General features: G+C 40.3%; 1 long non-coding RNA gene across 1 annotated transcript in view; it reads left to right on the top strand.

Annotated features, from left to right (window-relative positions):
- Window positions 1-17968, top strand: part of LOC112486776 (uncharacterized) — a 39873-nt gene extending 21905 nt beyond the window's left edge. The window contains exons 2-3 of the long non-coding RNA XR_003049253.1: window positions 16012-16145; window positions 17268-17968. This is a non-coding gene — a long non-coding RNA (uncharacterized LOC112486776). The remainder of the gene's footprint in view (window positions 1-16011; window positions 16146-17267) is intronic.
- The last annotated feature ends 79 nt before the right edge of the window (window positions 17969-18047 follow it).

Below are 18047 nucleotides of genomic sequence, written 5' to 3'. Positions count from 1 at the left end.
CACAGGGTAATGAGTGCAGGCCCTGGAATAAGTGGTTGCACTTTTCTAGATAGAATCAGCTCAGCGATGAGATATTCAGAATGGAGTCAGACACGGGGTTGCTGCTCTAACTAACCTGCCTGTGGTGATTTTTGACTCGGCGAGATAAGCCAAAGAGCCGTAATGTTCTTCTCTTTTCTTCCTACGATTGCAGCCAGTATTTACTTGGAGTCCCCTCCACTTTTGTGGTTTGACAGAGAATATTGGAAAAACAATGAAATGGGGGAGCTGGGGAAGGGTTCGTAAATCACATCATAATGGTCATTTCTACAATTTGAACTGCACACGTAGCATTGTAGTATCAGATGCAGGCGGCTGCTTGACCCATTTAATAAATACAGTCTCTGAAACGACAGCCTCACTACTTATGTAACAATTTATATTTATGTACCGTGAGATTCATGACGTTCTATGTTCTGTGACGGGTTATATGGGACGCTGCTATTTTTAGACATCGCTTATAGTTTAAAAAAAAAAAAAACTGAATTCACCCACAGACGTAAGTGGTTTCAGATGTCGTCCAAAAACCCCAAAAAGACAAATGCAAAGTACAGCTCAAACCACAAGGGTTTACTTTACTGTCACAAGTGGGGCAATTCTGACGACAACAACCAACCAGAGGGGGCAGATTAAAAACCAATCCTGAACTTGCAATTTAAAATGAATCTGTGCACAATATGAACTATTTATACATGCATTTAACCAAGTGGCCCAAGCGCTCATTTGACCTCATTTGACCTCTGTTTTTAACTCTGATACTAATGTGACTGAAGATTGTTCATAGTTTGCATCAGGCTCTTTAATTCAGTTTTTTTTTTTTTTTTTATCGTTTAAGAAAAACTACATGTCCTAGTGAGGGTGGGGAGGGTGTTGGAGTGGAGAATAGCTGGAACTTTCTATTGCTTTCTTTGGCGGAGGAGCACTTCCTCTAGCTGTGTGTGTGTGCTGCGTCCCAGGTGTGCTGTTCTTGACCTCAGCTCTGTGTTAAAACACATGTGGCAGACCACAGTGGGCAGTGTTTACCAGCCACTTAAAACTCAAGGCATAGCCGATGCTTTTTTTTTTTTTTTTTTGCCTCCTGATTGTGATCCTGGGACACATCACACATCAGTCCCATCAGTGGTGAAGCAGTTCTTACTGAGAGCTGCTGGTGGAGCTGAGGGATTTTTTTTTGTGTAAAGATTATGGAGCGTCACTGTGAAGGAGCTGATCAGATTTCTTGATTTTGCTTCAACGTGATGATTATCCAGGACACGTGAACATCAATAGATTTTAGAGTTCTGTGATGAAAGTAATTGGCGATAATCCCAGTTAATCCAAATGGACATTTAGAAAGGGGTCAAGTCAGATTACGTCAGTCTAATTTGTATGGCCCACATTCATAAATATGATTGGAATAAATGGATGTTGAACTGCTACAGTGAAATTGAATGTACAGTATAGTCAACATACAGAGCAGCACTGAATAAATCTGTGGGAGTTTAGGCTTCAACACGTGTTTGAATACATAGATAAGTATATGTGTGAATGTACAGTATAGTCAACATACAGCATGTTTAAATACATAGATAAGTAAATATATAATATGTATATGTAAATATGTATATGTATGAATGTACAGTATAGTCAACATACAGCGTGTTTAAATACATAGATAAGTATATGTAAATATGATTTATGAACATTTATTCATGAAAATAACACTTTATTCTCCATTTCAGTCCAAATCACATCTGCAGGAGGGATGTCGTCCCCCTCAGGTCACGACCTTCTTCTTTGCCTCGTCTAAGGACTGAAATCAAGTTCCTTTAAAATGTGCTTCAAATCATACATTTTTTAAAATCTTGGTCACATTAAACCCTACAGACTCAAACATGACAAAGAATTGATGATGGAAACGGTCAAAGCTGTTTGAGGCGCCTGGGAAAACGCGTTTTATATTTTCACAATTTCACACCCTTTGTAAATAAAACATAGATCCTGTAAGAACCACAGATTTCTGCATCAGGTTCCAAACTGCTCAGATGATCCAGTAAATGTGATATACATGTAAATAGGATTAAAACAACCCAGGGACATACAAAAAAAGCTAAATAAATCACATTCCTCTGTCCTTTTTGCTCGTGATGATTCCGATGTCCACTTTTTTTAACCTCAAGGCAGCAAGCTTTTCTTTTTCCATCATTTTTTTTTAAATCTAATTTTTGTGTAATTCCTTCTACTGACATCGAGAACAATGTCAGGGGCATTAATGAAAGGAAAAACCCCGTGCTCATGTTTATAGTTACCATTTCTGCCACTATGAAGTGGGAGCCACTGCCTGAGGGGAAAAATAAAGTCTTATTGTTGTGGCTGCTGGAGATGTGGCAAAAACGTAAACGTATACCATAATCAAATCAACCAAGTATCACCATGGAACCTGCAGGGGGCGTGGCTCTCAGATAGACCCTGTCTGCTCTTTTTCTGATGTTCCCTTCGCTGTTGTCCATTGCCACAACGCAACAGAAATCTTTAACGTAAAACAGACCGTGGAGCTTTCCAGGAATTTCTCTTAACACTTCGGTTCCTGTCGCTTGACATCGATGCCATGGGCAGAGGGGAAATGGCGGCCTGCCTGGATACTGCCAGTTTGAAAGGGTCCAACTTATGAAGTGCTTTGGTTTTTGCATCAAGCAGCAGCAATGAAGTGGAGCCAGAGTTCTTAGTTCTTATCTCCTGGTCGATGGTCTGCTGTGGAGCGGGCCGACAGGAAGGGAACGGTGACACAAATTCCCTGTTCCTACTCCCATGACGACAGTCTCTGTGCTGAACATTAGTCGAACGCTGCCCGTTTCCTTCTCCACTAAACTGGAAGAAAGGTTAAAGTCCTATTTTTACTGAAAACCTGAATGTAACTCAACGGAACAGGCCACTTTCTTCTTGTTTTTTTTCTTCTTTTTCTTCTTCCACCCACAGTCATTAGTGAAGGAAGTTTGTGTGTACTTGAGGAAGACTTTATCACAGCTTATCCAGTAAACCAAGCCCTCAAAGTGTGTCACCATTTAATGACAAAGTGACCTCACCTGTTTCTAAGAGTAGGCCAAAGTGATGGCCACAGCCTTTACCGGTGGCGTAACTGGCCACCCGGTTGCATTGAATTATAAGCAGCTGCTGTATTATTATCAAGTTCTTAATTAAAAATAGCCAATAGTGAGTGTGAGATCAGCCTGCTGGAAATACACGTTAGCTTCTCACCAGGCGCAGACACCACCACGTCCGCTCCAGGGAGTAAAGAAAAACCACTGGACTCCACACAGACACACACACACACACACAGAGAGAGAGAGAGAGAGAGAGAGAGCTGCAATCGCTTCCAACCTGTCATGTGTGATTTCAGCTGAAATTTCAGAGGGGATTAGAAAACAATTTGTTAAGGTTAGCACTTATTTAATGTCTGCACAGAGCAAAGTGAAGAGCTAGTCCATCATCTGCACCTGGTAAATTCACTCTCCATGGTAGTGGGTTAGTCTGACCTGCTGAAAAACTGTGGTCAGTAAAGTCATCTGCTCTATAGGTTGTAGGTTGTACTGCTGTCATCAAGAGTGATGCTCACGCCCCCTGTGGATATTTGAGCAATAGCTTCAAATGTCATTTTTTTGTGAAATCTTTATTCCTTAATATTTTTGTATTAAACCTTTTGTGTTTTAATATAATCATAAAGGACCAAGATGAATCGACAAACTGGGAAATAAATAATTAACGTACATGTACAAAAGTGTCACTGACACTGACCAAACGCCGATGAATTTAAGTGCTATTCCTGCTAACAGTCTATCGATCCAGTTTTGGCGTAGAGCCCACTCAGACGTGCTGACCACAGGACCACAGGCCACCATTTGAGAGCCAACCTATCCAGAGGTTAACGTTCTCACCACAATCATTTGATTGGTGACTAAAAACAAATGCCACAAAATTCTGCAAAAACTTAAAAAATGACAGCGTGCACCATGACAGCGTGACTTAATTAGAAGTGAACCGATCATCAGGCCGTAAGAAATTAAACGAGTGTGGTCCGCTTTCCTCTCTTGTCTGCTCGCTGATTTCCTTGTCATATCTAACAATATGATTCCACAATGAAAGAGAAGTTAATTAAATGTGCATCTTGGCTGGCAGGACTAAAAGGAAAACTCTGACCGAAATTATCAACAAGTACAACAAGTCATGTCAGAACCAACTGGAATAAACCGAGTCTAAAGGTTGGAGCTGATTGAAACTGCACCGAGTAGGAACATTTGTAAGACATAATTAAGGATACAATGACAAGCAGCGAGTAGAAAATAAACTAAATGGCTGCAGTTGGAGCCAAACAATGGTGAAAAGAACAAGTTTTCTCCAACATCTGCTGCTGGATAAAATATTAGTGCAATAAAAATCTAATATGCTTAAACTTAAAGCCTCTTAGTGAATGTTAATTTAATGGGGATCTTAAAAAAAAACATAAAAACAAACTTGATAATTACTTCCATACAGTGACTTTCTCTTTGTTGGTGGAAAAACAAAACCAAACTCAAATCTAACCTTTAACATCACTGAATGTCATATCAGACAAATGTTGGTTTATTGGGGTATTTGCTCAAAACTGACCCCCCCCAAAAAAACAACACTGACTTTCCTTATTTTTAATCATGATGATGGTGGTGATAAATCAGTTTGAGATTGACTCTTTAATCTACACAATTTTTCTACAGAGACCCTCGTGAAAAGTGCCGTTTTATAACCTTTTAATCTACACAATTTTTCTACAGAGACTCTCGTGAAAAGTGCCGTTTTATAACCTGAAAAAGTTCCTTCTGATTTCTCATTCATGTGTTGCAGTCGCTTTTGCTCTTAAGTAGCAAGAGTTCAGAGTAAATTACAGGGCTGATAAAAAAAGCAGGAAAAGTCTGTCAGATGTCTTTTCTCACTAGATTACAACGTGACCTCCACAGCCCGTACTATCGACTCCCTTTAGATTGAAGGCTGATTACAAACATCCACCCGCTCCCACCCAGAACTGGCGTCGAGCCCACTATTGTTTTCCCATGTTGTACTTTAAGTTTTCTTCTTCAGACTTGTTCACGAAAACTAAATTTTCAATTTGTCTCACTGCTGACGCTGCACTTGTCGAGCAATTACATCTGAGCCCGGGAGAGGAGCGCGGGGAGTGTGTGGAGCTCTTCAGAGGAGCGCGAGGCCACCGTGAGTCAGCTCACATGACGGCTACCACAAAATTGTTCCCACCACTTCAGGTGGTCAGTTGTCCACTGAGATCACGATGGGCGTCGGGGGGAGGCAGTTCTAGTTTTCAGGTGATTTGATTACTCAGCTCCAGTGTAGCAGTCGGGGATGTTTACATTTCACACAGGTGGGAATTTGTATTGAAACTGATGAAACTTTGACCTTTCTGTTCGTCCTTGAAGAAGTTCTGAGCCAAAAGGAAATATTTACTTTTACTTTTTGTAGTTATACTTTCATGTAAATAAGTTTTATTGACCCTAAATTTAAAAGATGAGAATTATTTTGTGGTAATGGGTTGAACCGAAGTTGGACTTAAAATGTGTCACTTTTTGTAGTTATACTTTCATGTAAATTAGTTTTATTGACCCTAAATTTAAGTAATGTGTCACACAATTGATTGACAATTTAAATAAATCAAAAGGTGGGTTTCCACAGTGTCATACAGCAACAGGATCAAATTTATTATTAAGCATTTATAACGTACTTTCATTGTCACTTAGAAAAGACGCTGGTTTCCCTTGATGTTCGCCGCCGCTGCCATGGCGCCGCTGCAAACATCTTGTTTGTTTTGGCTCTGCCACAAACACTGGTTTACGTCATAGGTTCAAATGTTGGGCTGTTGTCTTCCTTCATCCTTCCTCATAAAAATTGTCACTGTTAACGAATGGCAGAGCATTAATCAGATGTACCAGTTATGCCATCATAAGTCTGGCAGCGTTATTTTAAAGTCTGTCCAGCAGCTGGAATGCTGTCATTTGTTGGCTCCGACACCGGGTTTGAGTCTCGGTAAGCAGCTCTATCATCCTTTAAAGAGCGATTGTAAGTAATATCATTAAGCTAAAAGGCAGTAGATAATTAGGTACAATGTGGCTAATTGCTCTAATTACCTGATTTTTTAAATGATTGTCTCAAAGGGACGTACCAGTCCCTGGCTTTGGGCCACGATGCAGCTGTCGGCGACCGTTGCCTTATACGAGATAGGCCTAATTACAGAGCAATTCACACAAATTACTGTCTGTTTAACGCACGTACAGCTGCGAGAGGAAAGGATATTTGGAAAAGCAGGGGATGACGTGTGAGGATTCGACGACGTAATGCTCAACAAAAACCTTAGAGCGGATAAATGGGAACATCAAAGGATCTCTTCTAACCCTAATTTACCCGGGGCAAGGCCAGGCATCACAACCGCTTAGCAACACAACACTCGGCTACAACTCGGCTGCCGATTTAGGTCCTGCTGTTGTTTAGGAAATCGAGTTGTGTTTACTGGTTTTTCACACTAATTATCACCTTATCACCACTATGTGCTAATGAAAATGAGCTCAGTTCATATTTATTTAACTTGATGTCATTTATCTGTTCTTTTAATAACTTTTAGGTTTAATTTTAGGTTTTGTGCTAATGAAAATAACATATTTTTATCAATATTTATAATAATTTTTGTAATACGAAGGAAATAAACAATTCTGAATAGTAAATTATAATTTATAGACTTCTCAATCATACTTTATCTTCCCTTTTATCAACAGTTGCAGCCACATTTATAGACTTCTCAATCATACTTTATCTATCAGCAGTTGCAGCCAAAATACCGTCGGCATCACTTGTCTGATAACCTTTTAGCAAAGACCTGAGACTGGGTGCCATTTTCTGTGACAAACTTGTAAATCTGCCCCGGGCAAAGATGAGATCAGTGCATCCAAATGTGGAGTCGGAGGTATGGCTTTAATTCCTTAGAGGATATGACCTCAGACACCAAAACACTGCAGGCATGTTGAGCCACTTAACCAAAAAGGGGGCTTCAGTAACAGTGAACCGTTGGTGGCGAGCACATTATTGCTAATAGGAAAATTAGTGCTGATTCACTCAGACTTCCTTAAAGGACCGGCTCAGGGATGACTCATTCTAAATTGACTTTGTTAGAAGTGTACATGCGCCCATTTGTGTGTTTAGTTGGCGGAAGTGCAGCGGCATCACGAAGACTGTTTTGTCCATCATGCCTGTGTCCACGTGTGTGAGATCCAATAACCTCATCAGTTTAAGTCCAATATCTCCAGGATCAGACGTTTGTTCCATCCAAACTTGGACATTTTCTCGTCAGGCTCCGAATCAGGTGGTTGTTTTCCACTTAAAACACAAACACACAAAAGAATCTGGAATCTTTGTATTTTACACCAAAACTAATGGCAGATATTCCAATGTTTATGCCAAAACTAAAAATCAAATTACTACAACACTATATTTTACAGTACCTTAAAAATACATTTATTTGCAAAAGTATAAAACAAATTGTCATAAAAAGTTTTGTTTTTTGTTTTTTAAGTTTTCACCCATGCGCCTATTTCTATCTGTAAACGTAAGTCCTGATAATTGCAACATACTACAAATGTTTCACACTTTTCACACTCTCGTATAATTACCATATGTGTAGAAAAAGTACTCAAACTTTCCGGCTGAACTACTGGGAAAATACATCTTTACATTCTCTCACTCATTCCTTAGTGATAATGTAAATTAGTGATTTAAGCTCAATTATATTTGTCTTACATATAAACTAAACATTTTTTTAACATGTTTTATTACATTAGGTCATTTTTAAGGCTGAGTCTCTCACACACTCTGACTTCCACCTTCTCTCCAACATTAAACTCTTTATCATGAGGAAATATTACCCAAACATTGACAAATACAACTAGACTGTCCCCAGTGTGTACTTTAGATACAGATACTAGCATGTGAGTACATGTCCTACTGATTTCTCCACATTAGTATGTAGGTCATTTAGATATTTGTCCTCGAGGACCTTGGACCAGGTGTACCAGGTGTCTGGTCCCTCATGAGGACAACACATTGTCTTCATTAATGATGTGAGGATGTCTATGAAAATGTCTCCGTATCTGTTTTTAGTAAACGAGGAAAAGGGCATGCTGGGTAGGTTAGGCAGACTATGGGGGGATTCCCTCACCTCACAACATATTCCCAGCAGCCCCCAAACATATATATACAACTGCTCCCAGCTCATTATGTGTTCGACAAGAGGGTGCCTCCTTGTTGGATTTTCCACTTCTGGCCCTGGAAAACAGCCCCTCCTCGCAACTTCACGAATACTTTGCAAGAGCGGGGAGAGTGTAGCTTCAGGTCTGATGCCGTTTGATTGGCTGCTCTGTGTTTACATGTTCCAGTGGCAATCAGTAGATACAGAAAAGCTAAAGAGGTAAAGAGAAAAAGCCTCACTGGAGTTCGTTAAATGTTAGCGTTCTTTCCGAGCACCTTCGTGCAAACCTTGGCCTGTACCTGCCGTTTGTTTATTATAGTACACAGCAGTTTGGTTCATTTAACAGGGAATTCCGTTTTCTTTCTTTCTTTTTTTTTTTCCTTTCAGCAAATGGTTTGTGTTTAACTGTGTTGGCACTTGTGCAGTGTTAAGGTGGCCCAGCAGAGGGTTCCCCATGATTTGCGTGCAAGGTATTGAACTAAGGGTTTTCCCTGTTGTTTTAAATGAAAGTCGTGTTCAGTACACAGTGCAGAAAGTTAGTCTCTCCACCAAGAACGATTCCGTTAGCGGCCTGGGTCCTGGGTGAAAGCAGGCTCGTGGGCAGTGCATTCTGATGCTTCTAAGGCAGCTCTTGGTTTTTACCAGCTTCCTGTTTGCCATCTGGGAAGGCCTCTTTGCCTCCATCCCTGACTTTAACAGGCAACGGTGGCACTAAATCATGCTTTTAATTAATGTCTTTTATGGTTCACTGGTTTCAGTTACATGGACGCGGCTGTGTCCTGCTGCCGCCTCGACGCGAACCATGTCGGTCTGCGTACGTCTGGCCTGCTGCCGCCTCGACGCGAACCATGTCAGTCTGCGTACGTCTGGCCAACGAGTAGTCGATTACAGACATTCACCTTGAGAGCAGAGCAACGCTAAATGTGAAAATCTATGACTATATACTGTTATATTTTAAAAACAGTCTACAGCCTGTAGTTTCCTCTTAGCTTGACGTCTCTCTTAAATTGATACCAGTGCGTTCTTCTTTTTTTTTTTTTTTTTTTTTTTTAATAAATAATCCCACTGAACCAGCCTTAATGGAATTAGCTCTAGACTTATAAGGAAAAAAAAATATTTTGGAGCAAAATCTGCTTTTGATATAGGACGACACATAATCAGATCATTAAATGGAAACCACGAAGTGTGTCGGAAATTTGAGCAAACCTTGTGGAAAACGCTGATTATTGCGGGACTGGAGGAAGCTGTGTGGCCAAGAAGCACTTGATGCTCCTATAAATAGCCAGAGGCTGCACAACAGATGGGCTAAATGCTAATAAAATTGTTAGTTAATATATATATATATATAATTTTATTTTATAAGTTTGTACTTTGGGGGCTCTGAATGTAACACCACAAACCCCAGCCCCTGCCGTCTGCTGCCTTTGGGTAATTCACTGACAAAACACGACAGGGTTTGAAGCCTTCAGCCTTTTGTTGCGTGTGTATCTTTAAAACCGCAGCATGGCAGCTCATGATAAAGGCACAGAATATTTGGGTCCACCCATGTAGTCCTTTCAAATGGAGGTCCGCCTGGGTGTGAACACAGCAGAGAGGAGGACAAAGGCTCTGAAGCCCCTGGGGTGTTATCTACACACACCACTTCCTCGGGAGACGTTGGGTCTTTTCGTGACGTGTGTTCCAACAACAATCCGTTATTGGAAGGTTGCCTTCAATGAGACTAATGCCATTTCCTTTGACCTATAAAGTCAATTCATTTTGTTGTTTATTTTTTTTGTGCTAATCAAGAAAAACCCTTGTTTTTGTTTTCCTCTTCCTGGAGCCTTTTATAGAATTGGATGTTGGTTTGTTTACAAAGACATAGTTTCCTTTTATATATTTCAGAATGAGAGCTGCAACATACAGGTTGTAAAAATTGATGAGATGTTATTATGGAATTTCTGTAGTAATTAAGTAATGATGGAATCCGGTGCTTTGAGTAAGTAAACAAACCCTGAAGAAACGGAGATTCCTAGAATAACAATGCACATGCACACACACACACACGGACACACACACAAACAAATAGCTTTTAACCTTAACTGTTGCATGTCATCTTCATGGAGCAACAACAGCTTCATCATGACAGGATTATGGAAATGCCTCCAAGGAAGTCAACCAGCTGAGGTAATAAATCTGCCTGCGTCTGCATCTGTGCGTCTTTTTTTTTTCTTTCTATAATTAAAGCCACAACAAGCCACTTCCACCAACTGTAATTTTTCTAACGCACATTAAACGTGTCATTCAGTTTAAGGACATTCATATAAAAAATATGTTTCTGTTCTCGTTGGAAGAGTCGGTAACAGCTGTGATCAAAAACCATGCATTTGAAGAGGATAACGGTTCACTGGGGTCGTTCCTCTCCCCGCTGTGACATTCACCATTTTCAGGACCCAAACCTGTACCTGTGAAACCCCGAGAGCCCCTCTCTGGTTATGATTTCTAACAGCCAGTGTTTAAGTGCTTGTTATGTGCCTGCAAACACACATAAAGAGGGGAGTCCTGGGCAGGGTTTCAAACTCGGAGGCTAAGTTTCCATCTGAATTCCATGAGGCGTCTGTTTATGATGGTGTTTCCCAGCGAGCCCTGTAGCACTGCTGCAGCACTTGTTTTGTTTTTGTTCTGGATCTCGGAAGGAGTGTGTTTCCAGCACAGATGAGCCGTGCCATAGCACTGTGCAACATAACCACCCCCAGATGGAGGCCAGTTTTATGAATATGCAACTTTTGTTAGTTGGAATTGTTTCGAGCTCGGAAAAGGCCGAGTTAACCGAAGCACACATATCATTTATTTTTTACGTAAAAAAATCATTAGCTAAAATTTTTAGCGTTGGTATCTGACGTGCAATGTCATGTAAAAGAAAGCATTGGTTTTAGAGACGGTAAGAGAAGCCGAATTGTTGATAATCAGAAGTGATCGGTTTGAGAATGTGAAAGTATGTTTTGGCCTCAGACGGACGCCCACGCTCTGAAACAGTTTGTACCGGTAATAAAAGTGATTTTTCACTCTGTCACCAACAGAGTTTTGTGTCGACTCGTCGTGTTAGTTCTCATTTTCTCTTTAAATCACACTCGCACACTGTGGTCCGTTAGCCAACACCTTTTATGGCTCGTCGTAAATCAACAGTCAGTCAGACGACGTCTTCAGTGCCATAACGTCTGACCTTGTGCACAGATAAAGGCTCAATTTAAGGGTCAGTAAAGTTTGATGTTGTGAAAGGATTGTAAATCAACATAAATAATTAATCTGGGAGTCTAGTGGTTGAAAAGGAGAATACAGGAAATACTGTACAAGTCTAGTGGTTGAAAAGGAGAATACAGAAAAATACTGTACATTGTAAATCAACATAAATAATTAATCTGGGCGTCTAGTGGTTGAAAACGAGAATACAGAAAAATACTGTACTTTTTTACTGTTCTCTAGTTAATGCGATAAAATTAAATTTCAATGTTTTGAAATGATTTCCTATACACTTATTTATTATTATTATTATTATTATTATCATTATTCAGTGGTATGATTGTATATAAGTCTGTGTTGGTTATACACACAACATTTGATTTAGGCCAAGTACTCAGTGTGTATTAAAATAGTAAATATACGCAGTATTTCAGTGTCATATTTTCATTTTGGTCTCTGTGATAAACTTGGCCCAGATAGTGTGAGTGGAGCTGAAACGGTCTCCTTCACGACCCACCTCATTAGGGCTGTTTGATCTACCTTGGACCTGTGCTTCCTGACATCTACTGGGAAACCGGGTCCTTCACAACAAACAGATTAGCATCAGAGGGGAAACAAATGGCAGACCTGATTCAGAACCAGTGCTCTGGTGTGCAGGGAAGATTACCAGCATGTGGGGCCCATTGGTGGACAATGGTGCGGTCCAAGGGTTTGAAGGGCCGATGATTGCTGACAGATGGAGGCCACAGAGTCCAAGAAGAAAGCAATCAGGTGGGAGAGGAGGACGTGAACGGTCGCTACTACTGTAGGCCGATAAGAGTACAGCATGATGTCAGCCTGAGTCACTGTGTTTGTGTGTGTTTGAAAAAGCGCTCACTTTTATCCTAAATCTTCTGCAGGGGAGAAATACGGACACGAGAAAGACCTCCACCTGCTGCGACAGATATAACAGCTGAAATGGGGGAAAACGGGCTGTTCAGCAGTTTAGGTCTATTGAAAATAACAACCGTATTAGTTCAAAACTATGATTAGTATCATAATATCATAAAGGATTGAGGCTGTGACCCAGTGGTGGAGATGGGTCTACGTAAAGACTATCAAATGATTACATTTTATTCTCTGATTATCACAGGGAAGCCGTGAAAGACTATCAAATGATTACATTTTATTATTGAAAAAAAAACTTTTTTGAAGCCGTGGATTAATCATGATTAATCGTGACTAATCAAGATAAATTACATGAAAAAAAAAATTTTTTTGTCACATAAAAAAGTCTCATAAACTAGTATTTGACAGCAGCATGTGTGTGCTGACATTTATTATTAAATTTGATTAAATTAAATCATGACCAATTAAAAGAAAAATACTCTTCCTCTCTCTGTATTTTCTTTTGCCTCCTACATATTTAGTCAGATGTTGGTTCGTTGTATTTTTTTTCTTTTCTTCAGGTCTGGACTCTAACTGTATCCTTCTTTGTTTTGACTCTCAGTTGTGTTTCCCTGTGAAGGGTGTCAGGGTCAGGAGAGGCGACAGGAGCAGACAGGCTCCACCAGGGCTGCTCGACTTAAACGGTGAAAGGCCCAATCAGATGAAGTTATCTCTTCCAGCTTCCTTCTGCTCTCACTACAACACGTGTCCTGCTGTTTGTTCACTTCAATCGCTGTTCGACATCTCATTCATTACCATTTGTCACCGGCCGCCCTGAGGCTGAACGACACACGAGGTCGCTGCGGTCGATATCCAGTTAGTCATTTTGAAATGTTACTGTTTTTAAAAGCATCACATTTTAAAGTCTGTATTTTGCTCCTGATGCAAAAAGCATTGACCTGTGCACGATGAGCAAACAACAAACCAGTTAGCTGGTTGGTGGGAGACGTGCACTGAAGCGAAATGCAATTAGACATCGTGATGCAGCTGTAATTAAAGCTGTCCGAGGCAGTGGTGGTACGCCTGGAATGGCTCCCACGTAAAAGTAACACTTAAATGCTCATCAGCTTGGCATAATCATTTTAACACTGGCCTTTTTTCCGGCTGTTTCCATAGCAGAGTCTGAGTCCATAAAGCTGGCAATCAGTTCAGCAACAGACACAGAGCAGAACAGATGGACGGGGAACGACGGAGTCTGATACTGATAGGAAACACCGGGGGAGATAACAGGGACTTACATCCTCTCCTTTGTATGACACTTATTAATCACTGATGAACTGATGATGATTCTTGTTTTTAAAGTTTTAAAATTGTTCCTGTTGAGTCGACTTTTCTGCCGTGCCAAGCATTTTACCAGAAAACAAATCTTTTGCTTGAAGAAATACACTTCATTGAAGAAGCATTTTTAATCCCTTAACTCATTGCTTTCCAAAGACTGGGTCGCGACCCTCAGGTGGGTCGCAAGAGATTTTTTTTTTTTTTTTTTTTGGGTCATCTCGCATCATGTTTCCAAGAAGTTTAAGTATAATGTCTGTTGACTTGGATCGCGAAGGTTTGTGACTTTTAAAATATGGGTCACCAGGAAAAAAAAGTTTGGGAAACACTGCCCCATCTGATGCAGGCCGTGCTTCGCTGGTTATTCTCCATCAATGCCAGTAATACCTATTTAAAACAACTTAACCATTCAAACCAAAGAAAATATCTATTTGTCTTAGTTTTTAAACAAGGTTTAGCAGATATCCACTGAGGTAAAACCCACTTCCCTTCACCATTTCCTCCGGCGCCACCACTTTCATTTATCAAAAAACCAGAAGATGTCCAGCAGCAATCATTTCAGAGATTCACATAAATGTATTTTTAGAGCATGGTTAAAGCAGTTGGTACTTTTTCCACCGGGTGAAGAGGGTCTGCACTTTGCAAAATGTTTCTTTTTCTTTGCGCAAAAACCTGTGACAATATTCCAGCTCGCCTTGCTCAGGAGGACGGGCTGCTCGTCCGTAGCTGAGCAACACGCAAACACACAAAGCTTCATTTGTAAAGCAGACGGATCAGTTATATGATACCCTTCCACTTCAGGCATGGTCTGGGTTCATGGTTTTCTGCATGGCAGTGGGGCGAGCAAAAACAAAAAAAAAAAAAGATTTGGACGGTAAAAATTCAATTTATTGTATTTTTCAGCTTTTCTGCATCCTAAAATAACTTTCCGTATCGTGTTACTATAAATATCTCTGGCCGAGGGTAAACCACTGTTAAGTTAATTTATGTCTGAGAGCGAATGCACGCGGACAAGCCACAGAATTACGAGTCATTTCTGTTAAGGCGGATTAATGAATTCAGTGCATGGAGCGAACATCGTGAATGAGCCTCTTTAGAGGAACGTGCGTGAATTATGGTTTGTGTAAATGGTGAATTGTATATTATACTGTTAATGTAAATAAGTCATGTTCATGTCTCTCCTTGATGCAGTAAAAGACTGCATCAGTGCAGAGTTTACTGCAGTAGCATACACATTTTTGGAGCTGATTTTCTTTGTGTTTTGAAATGTAATATGAGATTTTTTTTGGTTTAATTTAGACAGTTTAACTCCATCACTCATGCAGTTGATTGACTGACGTCATTGTCACCGCTTTGTTCAAACTGTGCATCAGGTGACAGCTGAATTCACATCATGTACATTTCAATTATTAAACCGTTGGTAACGTCCAGCTCATGTCAGATGGACGGTGGGTTGGTGCGTATCATCCAACAGGGCGTGCGCTTTGATCCGCTGAGAAAAGGAAACATTACCTCAGTCGTTCAGACTCTGGTCAGTTTACATTTGATTTTTCACCCAAAAGACGAGGAAACGAGTAAAGGGAGAGATTGCGGTCAAAAAAAAAAAAAAAAAAGGAAGAAAGAAAGAAGTGGAAGGGGCTCGATGAACTAATATTTCAGTAAATGTAAAATCATCTGGGTTTATTTTAAAGCAGCCCTCTATTTTTACAGTAATTTGCGCCACTCGTTTCATAATGTTAGTCTTGGATCTGGTTTGGTGAGAGTGCAGCAGTGTTAGATTAGCCATCTGTGCAGTGTAAACAAAGGCCCATTCTACTGCAGGGATGAGATGATGTTGGCACTATCTGCTTTAATGTCACCTGTAGGATCGGCCTCATTACCTAAGCGGCGTATTCACACATCACAGCGGGAGATGTAATTGATTCAGGCAGAGTCAATCCGCTTTACAACTGTGACGGACTGTAATTAAATCACGTCTGCGTCCCTACGTGCATCCAGGCGCGACCGCATCAGGGAAAAAAAAAAAAAAAAAAACCTCCTCTGCTCAGAGAGAAGCTGACCCTGATGAGCATGGCAAGGGCGTTGGCCAATAAAGGGAGACTCTGAGTTTTCTCAGAACTTTCTGGGTTTGTGGAGCTGCTGTTTTGGTGGTCCTGCGGAAAGTCAGACACCAGTAGGCTCTCAGGGTCTACGGGGTCTGTACAGTGTTGAACTTTTTCCCCCTAGTCCTGCCGCAGGGGCTACATGTTATTTTTCTCCCCTTTTCTCTCCCTCGCCATTCAAGCTATTTTCTCCCACAGTTCCCTTAATGAGACATCAAAGGGCGTGCAGGGCCACTGCTGTGATTTGGCGTCGGTGTGTGAAGGCGGTATAATGAAGCTCCTGGTGCAGCAGTGTTGGCTGAAAAACATTCAAGTACAATGAAGGAATTAAGGTAAACAGTGGAAATGAACATATGTGCTTGTCAGTACATCGGATGAAGTTAGTAAACCTCCTGGAAAACAAAAAAAACGTTTTTTTTACAGTACAAAAAGGCCACTGGTGATTAATACACAGCAGCAAATGTGCACGTTTACTCAGTTACTCAGTCAGTCATACTTAGTCATTCAGCGTCGGAGCAGCAGCAGTCCGTCCATACATTCAACAGTAACGCGAGACGAGTGAGAGGACATGGAAAAACCTCTTCATTTCCTCTCCTCTTCCTCCCTCCCTTTGAAGTCCGAGGCCGTCTTGCTGACACTGTTTCCTGTCCAGTCAGGAAACGCAGGGGTTTCATTGTTTTAGATCAAATATAAAGTTAAATATCACAGAGTGAGTTTTTTTTTTTTTTTAATTTGGCCTATACCAAACACTACCTTTGTCAAGTCAGAGCAGGAAATGAAATTATTATCAATATTATGATCATAATTATATATAATAAATCAAATTATATATAATTATGATATCAAATTATCTTTAATAACAATATTTCAGACTCAGGTGAGCTTTAACAGAACATGGCAACAATATTTTGGACCTAACATCAAAGTTGCAAATATCAAATGGAACCAGTGGGAAAAGATGACTCTGATGATGTCAACAAACAAACAAACAAAAAAGACTAGCATGAGTCTGTGTATATTTTCTTACCCTTCGATTATTTCTTATTTAAACCATGGAATACATTTCCAGTAGTAAATTGATGGATGATAAAGATTAAGCTGTTTTTAGGACATAATATAATAAAATTTAAACACATTATATAATTAAATAAGTTTTAAAATATGTATTCAGATACAAGTCAAATCCCTCCTTCAGTATGGAACACAGTCCAGCCAAGTTTGGCTTTTTTTTTTTTTAAATTGATTGCAATATGACTCAATCAGAGCAGAAACATAAAGAGCTCCTCGTTCTTTATTCTTTTACAGTGATATTACACACAGTTCTGCTCAGCTGTGTGACTGTAACCCCCCTCTAATCCCATGTGACCATAATATTACATAACTGAAGCCTATTCTGAGTATCCTGAACACCTGTTGACCTGTTACATCCAAAAATTTTTTTTTTTTTTTTGCAGAGTAAAACCAATTTCACAAATCGTCCGACAGATGATCTGATGATGTGAGCGTTGTTTCTGCCAATCCATGCAAAACCTAAGGTGTGTACTCTGGGATCTGTTACACACAACCCCTGAAACCCAGATGCACAAACACAGGAACAGTAATGTGAGCCGCCATCTTTTCCCCTCAAGGCAGATTTATGCACATAAATCATTTCCTACACTGTGTTTTGGGGGATTTATAGCAATAATAGGCCATCTCTGCCATTCCCATCCTGTTTCTTCTGTGCAGTCCCTGGGAAAAACCTCAAACGTCTTAACTGCTGGTCATATTGGGTTTTCAACCGCAGTCTTACCTTTCCCTGACCTCACGGCCCTTTAATTTAGTCAAGTATTGGAGTGACATGGTCTTGTATTCTATCACAGGTGTAGAAAAAAAAACAAAACAACGTAGTGGTTCGTTTAACTTCCAAGATTCAGAATAACGCAGCAGTGTAGTAGGGAAATCGAAACAAAACTTTTTTTTTTTAAACACTATTGTTACTGAATCTGCCATCAGCCAAAAAAAAACAAAGGTAAAACCTGAATCACATTTCACAGTATTTCTGTCACCGCTTCAATGACTTTAGCAGCACCGTTAAAGAGATCGTCCAGATAAAGAGCTTTTATTAGACGTTTTAGGTCACTCCCTCTGAGGTGAGGACCTCTGTCGTACTTACCTGTTGTTCCCTCAATGACTTGACGTAGGAACTTTGTACTTTTCTACCGTGGAGGGTTAATGTCACTAGAAAACTTCAG

The sequence above is a fragment of the Cynoglossus semilaevis genome, chromosome 2, assembly GCF_000523025.1.
Source record: "Cynoglossus semilaevis isolate Cse_v1.0 chromosome 2, Cse_v1.0, whole genome shotgun sequence".
Lineage (NCBI taxonomy): Eukaryota > Metazoa > Chordata > Actinopteri > Pleuronectiformes > Cynoglossidae > Cynoglossus > Cynoglossus semilaevis.
This window is presented reverse-complemented; position numbering and strand designations above follow the sequence as displayed.